The 15,211-nt window shown below is 44.8% G+C and overlaps 1 protein-coding gene across 7 annotated transcripts in view; it reads right to left on the minus strand.

Moving 5' to 3' along the window:
- The window catches only part of TMEM94 (transmembrane protein 94), a 100,524-nt gene that overhangs the window by 84,854 nt on the left and 459 nt on the right, over positions 1-15,211 (minus strand). The window contains exon 1 of one of the 7 annotated variants that reach the window (XM_020805062.3): positions 14,391-14,738. The exons of 5 other annotated variants lie outside the window; for them this stretch is intronic. The gene's annotated coding sequence lies outside the window, so the exon portion shown is untranslated. Of the gene's footprint in view, positions 1-14,390; positions 14,739-15,211 lie in introns of those variants that run through there. One more of the 7 variants, XM_078386048.1, reaches the window with a different exon arrangement.

Here is a 15,211-nt window from a genome sequence, read left to right on the forward strand (position 1 = left end):
TGAAGAATGACGCTCCCAACCAAACTCCGTTTATTGCGATGGTGGTATTTTAAAAAGTCTTGTTATTATGTCTAGATAGTACTGTATACTTCTTTTTAATATTGTTAAAACAGTGGCACACTGAATAGAATCAGCCAAAGCATTCTGTCACTATCATGGATGATGGGACTAAGCATCCTCCCTCACTCCATTAGCATTTCTGGACAGGAAGAAAGGATTTTCCTTGAGGCTGGGAGGGAGGTGGCAAGGAAGGAAAACGCATTAAGGGAAGCCAAGGAGAATTCACATGCACACACAAAAAGGAAAGCTGCAAAAGCTTTCCTTTCTTGATAGCGAGTCCTACAGTTACTTTCGAGTAAAGACGCAAAAGGGAAAGGCTGCAGACAGATCTATTGGCCACCAATTTTTAATCTTCCCTTTGCATGGATCCCAACAGCTTCGGGAGTCTTTTTTTTAAAAAAAAGCCGGATAGAGGCGACTAATAGGCTTTAAAAATAAGATTATAGAGATGGGAGGGGGACTGGCAGGAACGGGGAGAGGGAAGGGAAAGAAAACGAGTGAGAGGAGGGGGTGGGCTACCTTCTGAGGTATGGAAGGTGGTGGGGGGAGCAAAAGGGAGCTCTCCTCTCCTCCCCCCCAAAAAACACACCCCCAAGGCGACGCCCTAAAAGTAGCGACGAAGCGGGGAGGGAGACCCACATCTCGGGGTTGTGTAAGAAATGGGAAATCCGAGAGGGATGGGCACTTACACAGGCACTCACACACACACACACTCACACACGCACACGCCCGATCTGTATGAAGCACGTGTTGCCCACCCGTCAGGGTAGGGTCCGCGGGAGAGAAAGGAGGGCAGCGGCTGAGGGAGGGAAGAAGGGAGGGATGGGATGGCGGGCGGGCGTGGGAAAAAAGGAAGCGGCGGCGCCCCCCACCCCACCCCCGGGCAGGCTGACTCACGAGAGCTGCCGGTCTGCGGCAGTCCCGGTTCCGACTCGATGTAACTGAGCAAGACGGGCAAAGGGAGCTCGCCCAGGCTGGCCGGGCCAGCAACGCTCCAGGCACTCGGGGGCGGCCAGCCGGTCGCGGCGGCGGCGGCTCTTCCTCCTTGGCCGGGGTAGAGAAGGAAGAAAGGGGGCGAGTCAGGGGGTGCCTCTTCTTCTTCCTCCTCCTCCTCTTGCTCCGGCTCCCCTCCACCGCCGCCGTCGCCCTCCGGCCGCTCCCCCTCAGCGGCTGGTGGGGAGCTCCGCTCCATCTTCTCTGGAGGCAGGGCCGGACTGGGACCAAAAATCGGCCCTGGCTGAGGCAGAAACCGGCCTTCTGACCATCGGCCCTTCTGGCATTTGCCAGAATTTCCAGATGACCAGTCCGGCCCTGAGTTGTCACATTGATTGGTGTCCAGCGTGTGGGATACGGCTGATCCAGTTGTCCAGTGGTCCAGCAAAGCCTTGGCAAGTGTGCCCAGAGCAAGGGGGGTCTAGTCAGGGACAATCTGAGGGCGCGTAGGTAATCTTCTAGGCTTACCTCACGGGGAGGTAGGCTAGTGGAAGAACGTGCACACTCAGATTGGGGACTAGATTAGGGAGCTCTGAGGCAACCCGTTTTGGCGGGAAAGGGCTGAGGCAAAGCTGTGTGAAGTAACAGTGATCTAGCCTGTCTGCTGAGAGGCCTAGCAGAGGGGGTAAATTCTGCCTGGCAACAGTTGCAAGTTGGTGCTGAAGGAACAGCAGCAATCTATAGAAGGCTCTTCCTGAGGCAAAAGGAAAAAAGTCGTCGCTTTATTTTGAGGCTTGACTTTTGAAGGCAGCCTGTTCTGGGGGGGATTATGCCCTTGACTCGAAGTCAAATGGCGGAAATGGGTGAAGTGAGAGACCCACAGGTAGACCAAGGTTCTGAGGAGGAATTTGGCTCAGTGCAGGATGAGAGCATGGGAGAACTGACCCCAGAACTCAGAAAAATGCTCCGAGCCCAACTGCATGAACTGAGGGTGAGGGAACTGGCGTTTGAAAGGGAAGTGAAACAGAGACTGTTGGAAGTAGACAAAATGGTGTTTGAGCTGAAGAAGATGGAAATAATGAGTAGAAATACGAATAACAATAATGGTGAAGGGAAGCCCTCAGACATGAAACCACCTAGACCTCAGATTTTGGAGGGAAAACCAAAACCAGATGAGAAAGACTCCAAGTACAGCAGAAAATGTTATTTCTGTCAAGGAAAGGGCCATCTAATCTCAGAGTGTGAGAAATGGAAGCAGCTAAAGGGAAATTTGCCTCATGATTTGAGTGGAACCAAGCCAAAAGCTGTGTTCTGTGTCCAGAAACAGCAAAGCTCCTTGCCACTGAGGGAGCCTGTTGCCATGGCTACTCAATCTGGAACAGTGACATCTGCTGATCAGGCTGGGGAAAATGGTCCTCTTGTGGAGGTCAAGCGCTGCTTACTAGTGAAAACAGATTCACAATTGTTTGAGACCGCAGGGGTGGACGTAGGAATACTTGACCATCAGTATAGGGGGCTAAGGGATACTTGTTCCCAGGTGACCCTGTGCCATCCAGACATTATTCCTGGGAAGTATATAATCCCAAATGAGAGCTTGAAGGTGGCAGGGATTGAGGGGCAGGTGATCTCACTGCCAGTAGCTGAGGTACCTGTGAGCTTTCAAGGCTGGAGGGGAGTTTGGCGGCTAGCGATTTCATCGACTCTGCCAGCAGCCGTGCTCGTGGGAAATGACCTGGCTGAACATGTGAAATGGGTGCTAGTGATTACACGCTCACAAGCTACCACGGGGACAGTTCAGGGGGGTACTGGAGAGCCCGAGGCTGGAGCAGATGAGGGTAGTTCCGAAGCTGTGGTGGAAACCTTAACCACAGACAGCAAATTTGGCCAAGAGCAAAAGGCAGACGCCACTCTCCGAAAGTGTTTTGAAAAGGTGACAGACACCCCGCTAACACCTGAAACCCCAGCGAGATTTCGTGAGAAAAAGGGAATTTTATATAGAGAGACCCTGATGAATATCTCAAAAGGGGGAGATGGGATCAGAAGTCAGCTAGTGGTACCTGAAAAGTATCGCCCCATGATCTTACAAAGGGGGCACTCTGACATGTTTGCTGCGCACTTAGGGGTGAACAAAACACAGCAGAGAATCACACAGAATTTTTACTGGCCTGAAATAGGGAAGCAGATCAAGGAGTTCTGTAAACAATGTGATGTGTGTCAGAGGCAGGGGAATAACCGTGACAGGACCAAAGCGAAGTTGTGCCCTTTGCCTGTGATTGACACCCCGTTTAAATGTATAGGAGTGGATATTGTGGGACCTTTGCCCAAGGCCACAAAGAGGGGGAACAGGTTCATTCTCACCATTGTGGACCATGCCACAAGGTACCCCGAAGCCATTCCCTTGACTAACATTGAAACTAACACAGTGGCAGATGCCTTGGTGGGGTATATGTCCAGGATGGGATTTGCCTCAGAAATAATCACAGATTTGGGCACATCGTTTACATCAAAGCTCATGAAACGGTTATGGCAAATCTGTGGAATTAAACACAAGGAAACCACTGCCTATCACCCCGAAAGTAATGGGTTAACGGAGAAGTTCAATGGGACTCTGATGCGCATAATTAGGGCTTACTTGGCAGAGAATCCAAACAATTGGGACCAGAAGCTGCAATCCCTTTTGTTTGCTTATCGATCAGTGCCACAAGCCAGTACCGGGTTCAGTCCGTTTGAACTTTGTTTGGGAGAAGGGTGAAAGGTCCACTAGATTTAATCAAACAAAATTGGGAACAGATCACCCAGGATGACCCACAAGATGTTGTGACATATATAGACTCTTTAATGAATGACCTAAAGAGAAACCTAGAGCTAGCAGCAGAGAACCTGCAAGCTCAGAAGGTCAGACAGAAAACCTGGTATGACCAGAAAACCAGGGGGAGGCACTTTAACCCAGGGGAGGAAGTGCTTTGGCCTAGGCCCTGCAAAGAGAACAAACTGCAGTTGGGTAGCCCAGAAATAAAATACTTGGGTCACATAGTAGGGGGAGGAGTGATCAAACCCCTAGAGGCCAAGATAGAAGCTGTTCGTGATTGGCCCAGACCCAACACCAAGAAAAAAGTCAAATCATTTCTTGGGTTGGTGGGCTACTACAGAAAGTTCATCCCGAGGTTTAGCGAGATAGCGACTCCGCTGACCGATCTGACGCGGAAGAAGACTGATGACCGCATCCCGTGGACCAGTGACTGTGAGGAAGCGTTCCGGAGGTTGAAGGAGGCGCTCATCAATTATCCAGTGCTGCGTGCTCCAGACTTCGACCGGGAGTTCATCATCTACACCGATGCGTCTAACAGCGGGGTAGGAGCAGTTCTTTGCCAGGAGGATGAAAATGGTGACCAGCATCCAGTGTCCTACCTGAGTAGGAAACTCCAGAAAGGTGAGAGACATTTGGCAACCGTGGAAAAGGAGTGCCTGGCCATAGTATACGCGATTCAGAAGGCCAAGCCTTACATCTGGGGAAGACATTTTATTCTGTGCACTGACCACTCACCACTGCAGTGGTTAAAGACAATGAAAACCCACAATAGTAAACTTATGAGGTGGGCTTTAAACCTGCAAGATTATGACTTTGAAGTGAAGGTGGTCAGAGGGTCAATGAACTGTGTTGCTGACGCCTTGTCAAGAAGACCCGAAGAGTGAAGACGGCGAAGAAACCATGGACTATGTATATTTTGGTGACCAAAAGTTAAATGTACTTGTTTATTAAACATGCTTGATTTGTATTAATAAAGGTAACTTAATGTATTACAAATGGTAATGTTTAAAGGTATAAGTGATATGTTTAACCTAGAGTGTAAGTATGGTATTATGTTATAATGTATAACTGTTTTGTGTTTTAATCCTGGTTGTTTTTTGGAGAAAAGCACTTTAGCTTTTCCCCTGCAAAACAACTTATAAAGAGGGGAGGTGTTACATACAGCACTGATGGTACCTGTCTGTCATGGGTTTGGAGGGAAAGTTCCATCCTATGGGGAGTGGAAGGCGGGACATCAGGGGGAGGAGGTGTACTGTATATATATTTGGAGCTTGTGTGGAGAAGCTGGAGTGGGAGTCTGTGTGTCAGACTGAGTACAACTGTGTGTCAGTTAGTACCTACCTGATAGGTTCAGGTTTCTTTATAGGTATCCAGAACTGATAGGTTCAGGGTCTGTGCTTTACTTTAAAGTGTTCTGTGTGAACCAAACTGTTATATGTATGTTTGGGACTTTGCCACGTTACAGTATCTTATTTACTTGATCTTTTTATTTACCCTGTTTGTTATTTAAATAAACCTTGTTCTTTTGTTTGTTAAAAATCCATTCCTGGTCTGTGGGACTCCTTATAGGGAATGGTTGGTGGCAGCTTAATTAAAGTGTGGCATACTCCAGTAGGTCTGGGGTTGTCACATCTATGTTTAACCAATGCACAGAGCATCCCAGGAGGCCAGAAGTATGGCTTTTCCAAGCAACGTATGAAACTCAGCTATAGAAGTTTAATGAAATCATCTGTGGAAACAAAAGAGATAGGAGTTACTCTCTTTCCTCCTCTTCCTTAAAAAAAAAATAACCTTGGGGAACCTAAATCACGACAGGTCTAGTCCCACCAAGTAAGCCTCACCAGTTTAACTGCTAAGAAAGCCAGTGTCCTGGGCAGAAAGGAGTAGGTTGGCATGTACTTCATGCCTTGCCACTTGACACATTTTCTTGACACTTCTAGGAGAAATGCCAAGCTCCGTCCTATAAGCAAGAAGCCAGATTTCATCACGTGCTGCAAAGAGGGCAGGCTCAAATGCCAGCCAGGAGGCGTGTGGTGGAGCTGACTGTCACTGACATCCACTTGTCTCATTATTTTTATCCCTAACAAGGTCCCTTGCCCAGATATCTTGTAATAGAGACTATAATAGTGACCTTCCATTTTCTGAAAAACGCATCAAGTTCTCTTTGACAAGGAGAAAGGACCATGGCAGTACTACAGGCCAAAGTGCAAGTCTTAGTTGCCACTGGCCTAGCCAGAGGACCAAAAGAAAAATGTCAGGTCATCAGCAAATCACTTTTTGTACATGGCTGGGATTATCCGAGATGTCCTGGTAAATTAAGTCTCCCAGCTGGCACTGTTTGATCTGCAGGTCAATTCCCATTATAGCTATGCCTGAAGTACAGATTTGCAAGATTCCTGAACCCAAATTAGATCTTCTGCCAAAAGCTGAAGTCAAGGCTCCAATCTAGCCAGACAACAATGAGAAGGACAGGACTTGCTCAAGTAATAATACTGGCTGACACTTCCACATATAGTCCTAACGCACTGTTACAATACAAACAGATAAATGCATTAAGCATGACTTCTTTGAAATCTTATACAGTGGTGCCTCGCATTACGACATTAATTTGTTCCAGCGAAATCGCTGTAGAATGAAAATGTCGTAATGTGAAATTAAAAAGCCCATAGAAACGCATTAAAACCCAACTAATGCGTTCCTAGAGGCTTGAAACTCACCGTCCAGTGAAGATCCTCCACAGCACAGCCATTTTCGGTGCCTGTGCAGTGAGGAATCCATCCCAGAAAAGAGCGGGGAGCCATGTTTTTTACCCAGTGGCCATTCTGAAACCGCCAATCAGCTGGCCGAAAATCATCGCTTTGCGAGCATCAGTTCCCAAAGCAGGGAACCGATCATCGCAAAGCGAAATTCCCCCATAGGAAAAATCATTTTGCGATCGCTTTTGCGATGGCAAAGCCTTCAACATAAAGCGATTTCATCGTAAAACGGAGTGCTCGTAATGCGAGGCACCACTGTATATTAAAATATATTAAAATATCAAATCCTTTCTAATAAGTATCATTAAAAATTGTAATATGCATGTCATCCTCAAGTGGGAAACCTAATACTACCAATATCAGTTACTAGGTAACAAAAGCCACAATCTAGGGACAGTCAAAGTTAATGTTACACAATATACCTGGACTCTAAGACTGATTTACTGTTGAACACAGGATGTGTAGGAAGAGGGAAAAGATGCTAACCAGAATTTATAGGAGCAAGGTATATAATGTTCTGTAGAATAAATGGCACACAGGTGGAATACATTACATAAAATAAGTTAATAGGCAAGTGAGGAAACACACACACACACACATCCAATGTGCAGTGATTTTTAAAACTACAGTCGTGCCCCGCTGGACAATTACCCCGCTCTACAACGAATCTGCTTTACGTTGACGTTTTTGCGATCGCTTTTACAATCGCAAAATGATATTTTAAATGGGTTTTTTCCTGCTTCGGGAACCGATTTTCACTTTACGACGATCAACAAACAGCTGATTGTCGGGTTTCAAAATGGCCACTGGCTGAAGAAAATGGCCCCCCGCTGTTTTCTAGGACGGATTCCTCGTTTTACAGGCACCAAAAATGGCCGCTGTATGGAGGATCTTCACTGGACGAGCAGGTATTCAGCCCATTGGAACGCATTGAACGGTTTTCAATGCATTTCAATGGGGGTTTTTTGTTTTGTTTGACGACGTTTTCGCTCTACAGCGATTTCACTGGAACGAATTAATGTCATCAAGCGAGGCACCACTGTACATGGATTGTACAGATTGTACATGCCACTGGCTGTGCTCACTCAGCACATCCTATCATAAGGACAGAAGCCTGAGGCATCCATCCTTCAGCAATTCATTTCAGCTGAGTGTCTTAAATCTGGTTCATATTCAGAACTTGTGTTTGGTTTGAACTGTGCCCTAAATTTCCACCTCTGACCCTTGCGGATGGATGACAGCACCAGCCAAAAAGGATTCTCACTAGTGTAGCTTGGTCTGGCAGTCGAGTTTGGAAAACAGAGTGGAACAAGGAGAGCAAATCAATATTGTGCACTTGGAACACAGGAGATCAAGGCGGCTGCCACCTGAAATACAGCTTTTATGCTCTAGTGTAAGCCTACCGAAAAATTTCAGGCTTCTCCATTAGTGCAAGAGTAATTATACCGGCAAAGGGGGGCAAAAGAGATTCCCTATAGGTTAAGAAAATTACAAAACATCAAGGCCCCTCTCTGAAAGAGACAACAGTGAAAACCTGTCACTTCAAATAGACTTTAAGTTGCAATGCAATGCCCTGCAGAAAAATAAAAAAACAGGATGGAACTTCAACATAACCTTTGCTATTAGTAGTAGTGGTTCAGATCTCTTCTACCTGACCGAGTGCTGATAGATAAGGTCAGGAAGTGAGACAGCTGTGCAGAGCACGGAACACAGCCTATACTGCAGCGAGACATTCTGTCTCAGGAAGCAAACTGAAATGTGATCTTGAAAGCAAGCCATGCCTTTTGACCATCAACATCTGAACTGCAGCACCTGAAACATCACCACCAACACAGAAGGCTGAGAATGGGCAGTCCCTCTAGCACTGATTTTTGGCTGCTCAGCTTGGGTAAAATATTACTTTTACACAGCAGCAACCAGTTAAAATAAGGAAAGGAGGCCACACAGCAAATCTTGGAGTGGCTGCCCACGCTCTGGTGCCTTGCTTTGTTCAGACATGGCTCGGTTTTACACTTGTGCCCTTGCCTTTGGCCAGGTCTAGATAATGAGAGAGTTGCATGAATATATCTAATTCAGAGTGACCCAAAGGCAAGGGCACAAGTGTAAAACTGAGCCAATGGGGGGGGGGGTTTCTAGCCTGTGGATAGTCAGAATCCACCCCAAAAACTCTCTCCTCAAGCTACATGAAGCCCACAGTCTCAGCCATTGTTTGCAGGAACAAAAAAAGACACCAGCTCTGGGGTCAGTTGGTGCCTTCAAGGGCCAGTTTGGTTAAGTTCCACCCAAAGCATTAGTCTAGGCCCCAACAACATAGAGAGTGTGGCCAAGCCCTCTGACATCATCTGAGCCACAGAACATCGGAAGAGAGTCCATGATGCTTCAATTATCCTTCCCAGAGGAGGAGCATTCTGTCCATTGCAAAAGAACACTGTAGGAACAGGCACAGCCACTCCCTCAAGTACAGTGGTGCCTCGCATTACGATGTTAATTTGTTCCAGCGAAATCGCTGTAGAATGAAAATGTTGTAATGCGATTTTAAAAAGCCCATAGAAACGCATTAAAACCAGATTAATGCATTCCTAGGGGCTTCAAACTCACCATCCAGCGAAGATCCTCCATAGCGCGGCCATTTTCGCTGCCTGTGCAGCGAGGAATCTGTGCAAAAACACAGAGGGCGGCCATTTTGTTTATCCGGTGACCATTTTGAAACCGCCAATCAGCTGTTAAAAAAATCATCGCTTTGCGATGATCGGTTCCCGAAGCAGGGAACCAATCATCGCAAAGTGAAATTCCCCCATAGGGAATTTCCCCAAAGTGAAATTCCCCCAAAAACATCGTCAAGCGATTTCATTGTCAAACAGAGCGCCCGTCTTGCGGGGCACACTGTACTGTACTCAGGGAAGGAGTTTGAAAGGGGAAGGGGCAGCACTGAGGTGCTCTGTCTTGGAGCGGTTTAGCAACCCATAACCCATAACCCTCAGAAGAGAAAGGGCTAGGCATGTACTTATTTAGGTGTTGGGTGAGCAGGGAGACCAGCGCTCAGCACACCTCTCCTACACCCAAGACAATCAACCCTGGCATTCAACTCTGGAGCCAAAGCTTGAGGCTCACTATGGTGCCATAATGGCACATTTTAGAAAATGTAAATAGAAAAAAGCACACAAAAGCTCTTTCATCAAAAGGAAAATGCATCCCAAAATGCACTTGAAAAATATGCTCAAGAGGTTTGCATCCCCCCCCAAAAAAAACCCTCATGAAATATGTACTGTATACATGTTCAGTCCAGAACAGATTGACTCTCTACGAATTATGAAATACAGTGGACCCTCGACTTGCAGACGGCTCAACTTACAGACTTTTCGAGTTACAGACTTCTCTGGCCACAAAATTTAGGTTTGACTTGCAGCTGGAGAATCGACCTACAGACCACAAAAAAAAAACAAGATGGAACAAAAATGGAACAAAACCAGCCGGTTACAGGATTAATCGGTTTTCAATGCATTGTAGGTCAATGGAGACTCGACCTACAGATTTTTCGACCTGCAGTCACTGTTCCAATACGGATTAATTCCGTAAGTAGAGGGTCACTGGAATCCCTTCTTGCACTGCATAATTTTGAAAACTTATTTTATTTATTTTATTTATTTTATTTATTTTATTTATATCCCGCCTATCTAGTCAATTAAGACCACTCTAGGCGGCTTACAACAAAATATAACAATATAATTAAAAACAATTTTATATAAGGGGAAAAACTTTGGACAAAATGGGACAGACACTAGGAAAAGGAGAGAAGGGGGAAATCAGGAATTGGCTCAGGGGAAGGCCTGGCGAAACATCAGTGTTTTTAGTTGTTTTTTAAAAATACCCAGCGAGGGAGCCGCGCGAATATCAGGGGGTAGGTTATTCCAGAGGCGAGGAGCCACCGCCGAGAAGGCCCGATTTTTTGTCTTTTCTTTCCGGGCCTCCTTCGGCGTTAGGCTCCTCAGCCTCACCTCCTGGCTCGCGCAAGTGACACAGGTAGATCTTGGTGGAAGTAGGCGTTCCGCCAAGTATCGAGGCCCTAAACCATTTAGGGCTTTATACGTGAACATCAACACTTTGAAGTCGATGCGGAATCGGATGGGCAGCCAATGCAATGCGGCCAGAGTGGGTGAAATATGTTGGTATTTTTTCACACCACTCAGAAGTCTGGCCGCAGCATTCTGCACCACCTGAAGTTTCTGCAGCAGCCTCAAAGGCAGCCCCACGTAGACAAAGCCCTATTAGCAGAGAGCTTATAAAGCAAATAGACACAACAGTGCTGATTAAAGGAAATGGATTGGTATTCCAGTTCTTATACTAGCTAATTTGGAAACTTAAATTATGCCATAGGAAACACTGCAGCTCTTTTGGAAAGCATTCAGTACACCCTATGGATATCTATGGATCTCAACAATATTCAAACAACATTTCCTATAGAGTTAATTTCATGTTCTGTTTAGACAAAAGTAGATACAGCAATCTGAGAAATATTCAGGATTCTGCTCAGTTATATTTGATAAGCATTTTGATCCAAATGAGCTTAGTAGCCATTAGGCAATAAATTATTGCACATTTGCCTGCCAGTGTCTATTTCAGGATGGTGTGCATTTTTTTTCTAATTCCAAAAACCAATCAATACCTCTACAACAGAATACAGTTGTGCCAAGGAAGCACGGTATTAGTTAGTACATGGACAGCATTTTTCCACTCACACAGAATAACAGCAAGTAACTGAAGCCAGATTTTTGCTAAAGGCTGCAAAGGGAATCAATATTCTATTCTTGTAGTATTGGCATCAGTGTTGTTTTAAAGAGAAAATAATATACTGACTCTCTGGGCAATTCAACTCACAGTCATAATTTAGTGAGCAAATCCTTGAAAATCCTCAGTAAAACTAATAGGAAGACTCATCAGAAACTATACGGAAAACTTCTAGTCATCTAAACCAGGCTTGGGGAACATACAGCCCTCTAAATCTGTTGAATCAACTCCTGTAGCCAGCCAGGTCTCATATAGACAATTGTGATGGACAATGCAAGTTTTCATACCACCAGTGCATCTCAACTGCTACATGCTCCTCAGGCCTGATTTATATCTTTGGATTTTCCAGTTAGACTTGGAGAGGCCACCTCCACAACAAGCACTGGAGGAGATCTGAGACACTAGAAGACAAACAAATTTATTTGGTTTCGAGACTATCATCGCACTGGTATCACTGCATCTGAAATTCCTACATGGAAGGGATATAGTACAACAACAACAAAAAAATAAACACCAAAACCATGCCTATGTGATTCAGGGTTTTGAGAAACTCAGATTCAAATCATCCTGTTAGTTACAATCCTAACCGATTAAATCGCTCACTCTCTCAACCTGACCTAAAGCAGTATTGTTGTAGCATGTGCAGTATTATATCCTATATGTCTACTTTGAACAAATTCCCACTGGATTGAATAGGACATCACTCCTAACGCAGCATATGTAGACCTGAAACTTGTACTCTGAACTCCTTGTAGAAATGTTCAGATACAAAATGAAGCAAATAAACTGCAATTAATGTGTGAAGACATAATACTTCCTGATGTTAAGCATCTTTGTTGCTTTTTACATGATCTCAAGGAACATTAATTTGAAATACTTTCTTGACAAGTAGATTTCATGTCACATTTTAAGTCTTTTTTTAAGCACAGCTGTCTCCCACCCCAGTGAAGGAAAAGAGAGAATACCCAACTAAATAATAATTGTACAAGAAGTAGAAACATTCCTTGGAGAAGTTAAAAGAAAATTTAAGTAGTTCAATCCAGCACAAAATCCTACTATCAACTCTGTAAAATCACAATAGATTACTGCAAATGAAAAATGCTAGCTAGAGAAGAACTCCACTAAAACTAGAATATCCTTCTACTGCTGAGCCCCCTAACATGGCATCTAATTGTCTTCACCAAGTGCAAGTAGAAGATAGATCTGGATGTACTGATAAGAGTTGGTCCCGTTCCTACAAAAGTCTGATCTGGTCACAGTGATTCATGCCTTATTTACATCCTGACTGGATTACTGTAATTTGCTCATTGTGAGCCTGCCTATAGAAAGTGTCAGGAAATCACAGTCAATCCAAAATGCTGCAGCTAGATTGTTAACTGGGTCTGGTCACAGGGGTCACATTACCTCTCTGGTACAGCAGCTCAACTGGTTGCTGATCCATTTCTGGGTAATTCAAAGTGCTGTTTTTAACCTATAAAGCCCTAAACGGCTTGGATCCAAGGTACCGCAAGGGCTACATCTCCTTTCATAAGCCCCCTTGGGTGTTAAGATAACCAAGGGAGGTCTTTCTATCCATCCCGCCACCTTCACAAGTATGTTCTATGGGACAGCGCCTTTGCTGTTGCTGCTCCCAGACTTCAGAACTCTCTCTCTCACACAGGAGGCCGGACTGGACCCATCTTTGCTGTCCATCCACAAGCAGGTGAAGACCATTCTCTTCAGGTAAGCGTTCTCTGAGGGACTGTTTGTCTGAGTGGGGTTTTTTAACGGATGGTTCTGCCTTGTTGCTTTGAATGTGTTTTTGGTGTTGATTTTGTTTACTGTTTCATTCACCATTCATTCATTTTACTTAAAATATTTTACCCCACTTTTCTCTTGAAAATTTTTCTTGAACTTGTTGTGCTTTATGTTGTAAGCCGCCTAGAGTGGTTGAAATGACTAGATAGGCGGGGTATGTATATATAAATAAATAAATAAATAAATAAATAAATAAATAAATAAATACATACATACATACATACATACATACATACATACATACATACATACATACATACATACATACATACATACATACATACATACATACCCCTAAGAAAGAAGTCAAGGTGGTTTATATAATTAAATCATAATATTAAAACCAAATAATTGAATTATTCAAATATTAAATTAATTAATATTTAAGAATGTTAAAATATTACTAAAAGAGATTTAGAAGCATCAAAATGCAAACCATCTTGTTGTCTGATTCTTTTTTAATATGTGTATACTTACTAGTTTTAACTTTTAAATACTGTATTTTACTGATGTAAGCCACCCAAAAGACCTGGGTCCTTTTTAAGGAGAGAGGTAGGATAAAAATATTTAAAATAAATAAATAGAGCTCAGTAATTTGCAGCAGATAAGCACAGATTTCTGACTCTGGATTGTTTAACAAAAGCACTAAGAAAAGTTTACTCCTGATCACCCGTGACAACTAGCAGTGTTTTCAGTGTGGGAGGACAATGAACTTTATACAGTTTTGGTGCCTAAAATAAAAGTCAATTTATTCTAAGTACATAAGGCTACATTTGGTGAGTCCTGTGGCTCATTTAAAAAAAAAAGAAAAGCTGAAAGCATGAAATCTGCCCACCCAGGTCTACAAGGTATCAAACAGTCGATTAACAAATAAACTATACACTGATTAACTTGGTACTACGGTATTAATTCCCTTTACTACCCTGCTGCTATGTATGCAGCCCCAATTTAGATTAGACACAGAAGCAGACAAGGAGGCACTAATTAATCCAGTTAATCAATTCCGACTTCTAAGACAAAGAGTGGGGAGGGACTGCATGTTAATTTCTGACGCCTGTTGTGCAAATTGATATAGAAAGCCAATTACGTATGTTAAAGACCATTTTCAGAAGCCAGATCTCTGCACGGCTTAGTAAAAAGAACTGAACCCAACATGCTTGTTTGCAAAGAGATCCTCTAACGCTTGTTTTAAACTATTAACTGACTACAGTACCAACAAAGCTTGTTCTTCGATTTAAAAAAAAACACACCTTCTAAAAGCTACGGATAGCGAGGATAAAATACAGGTAACGCAAAGTGCCTGAGGGAAATGCCAGCATCACAACACATCACCAAATCTGCAAAAGGATCCAACACAGCCTCCGCCGCCACCATCATCATCACAACAGTACTACTGGCACATGACAATGCAGGTGATTATCTGGTGGGGCTCTTAATTTAATTCCTCTCTCTCACTCTTAATCGTACGAGGACGCAAAGGATGGGCCGGAGCCGCCGCGGGGGAAGCCTTAGCAAGACCTTCCCCAGGAAGAAAAGTGCCGCTGGGCTTGCAAAAGGCAGCGGGAGCAGAACATAAAGCGAGGGATGATGATTTCCCCCCTCACCCTTGGGGCTACTTCCAAACTTGCGGGGTGGGAGGTGCGAGTTGCCAGCGTCTGCGGCGGCGGCAAAGGGACTGCGCAGACCAGGAACTCCTTTCCCTCAAGGGCTGGCGGGCCCCCCCTCCTGCAGGGTCTCGCCGACTCAGGCAGGCACCCCACAGGTCCAGCAGTCCGCAGCCCCACAGATCGAGCTTCTTAAATCCCCGTGTCTCGGGCAGGAGGAAGCATGCTGGCAAGAGTTGCACGGCAAAGACGCCGGCAAGTTACCCTCCCTTTCCTCCGCCTCGCCTCGCAACAACTAGTTCCTCAACTCTTCCTTGCATCCCTGCCCTGAGGTCACCGGCGATCCCCACGGGGCGAGAGAGGAGATGGAGTCGATACCAAGGAGTGTATGATCAGGATTAATAGTCCTTTGGCATAACAGAGCTAAACTGGGGTAAGAACCCCTCTGTTTCCCATTCTCCTTTTAG

Source organism: Pogona vitticeps, chromosome 2, assembly GCF_051106095.1.
Source record: "Pogona vitticeps strain Pit_001003342236 chromosome 2, PviZW2.1, whole genome shotgun sequence".
NCBI classification, from domain to species: domain Eukaryota; kingdom Metazoa; phylum Chordata; class Lepidosauria; order Squamata; family Agamidae; genus Pogona; species Pogona vitticeps.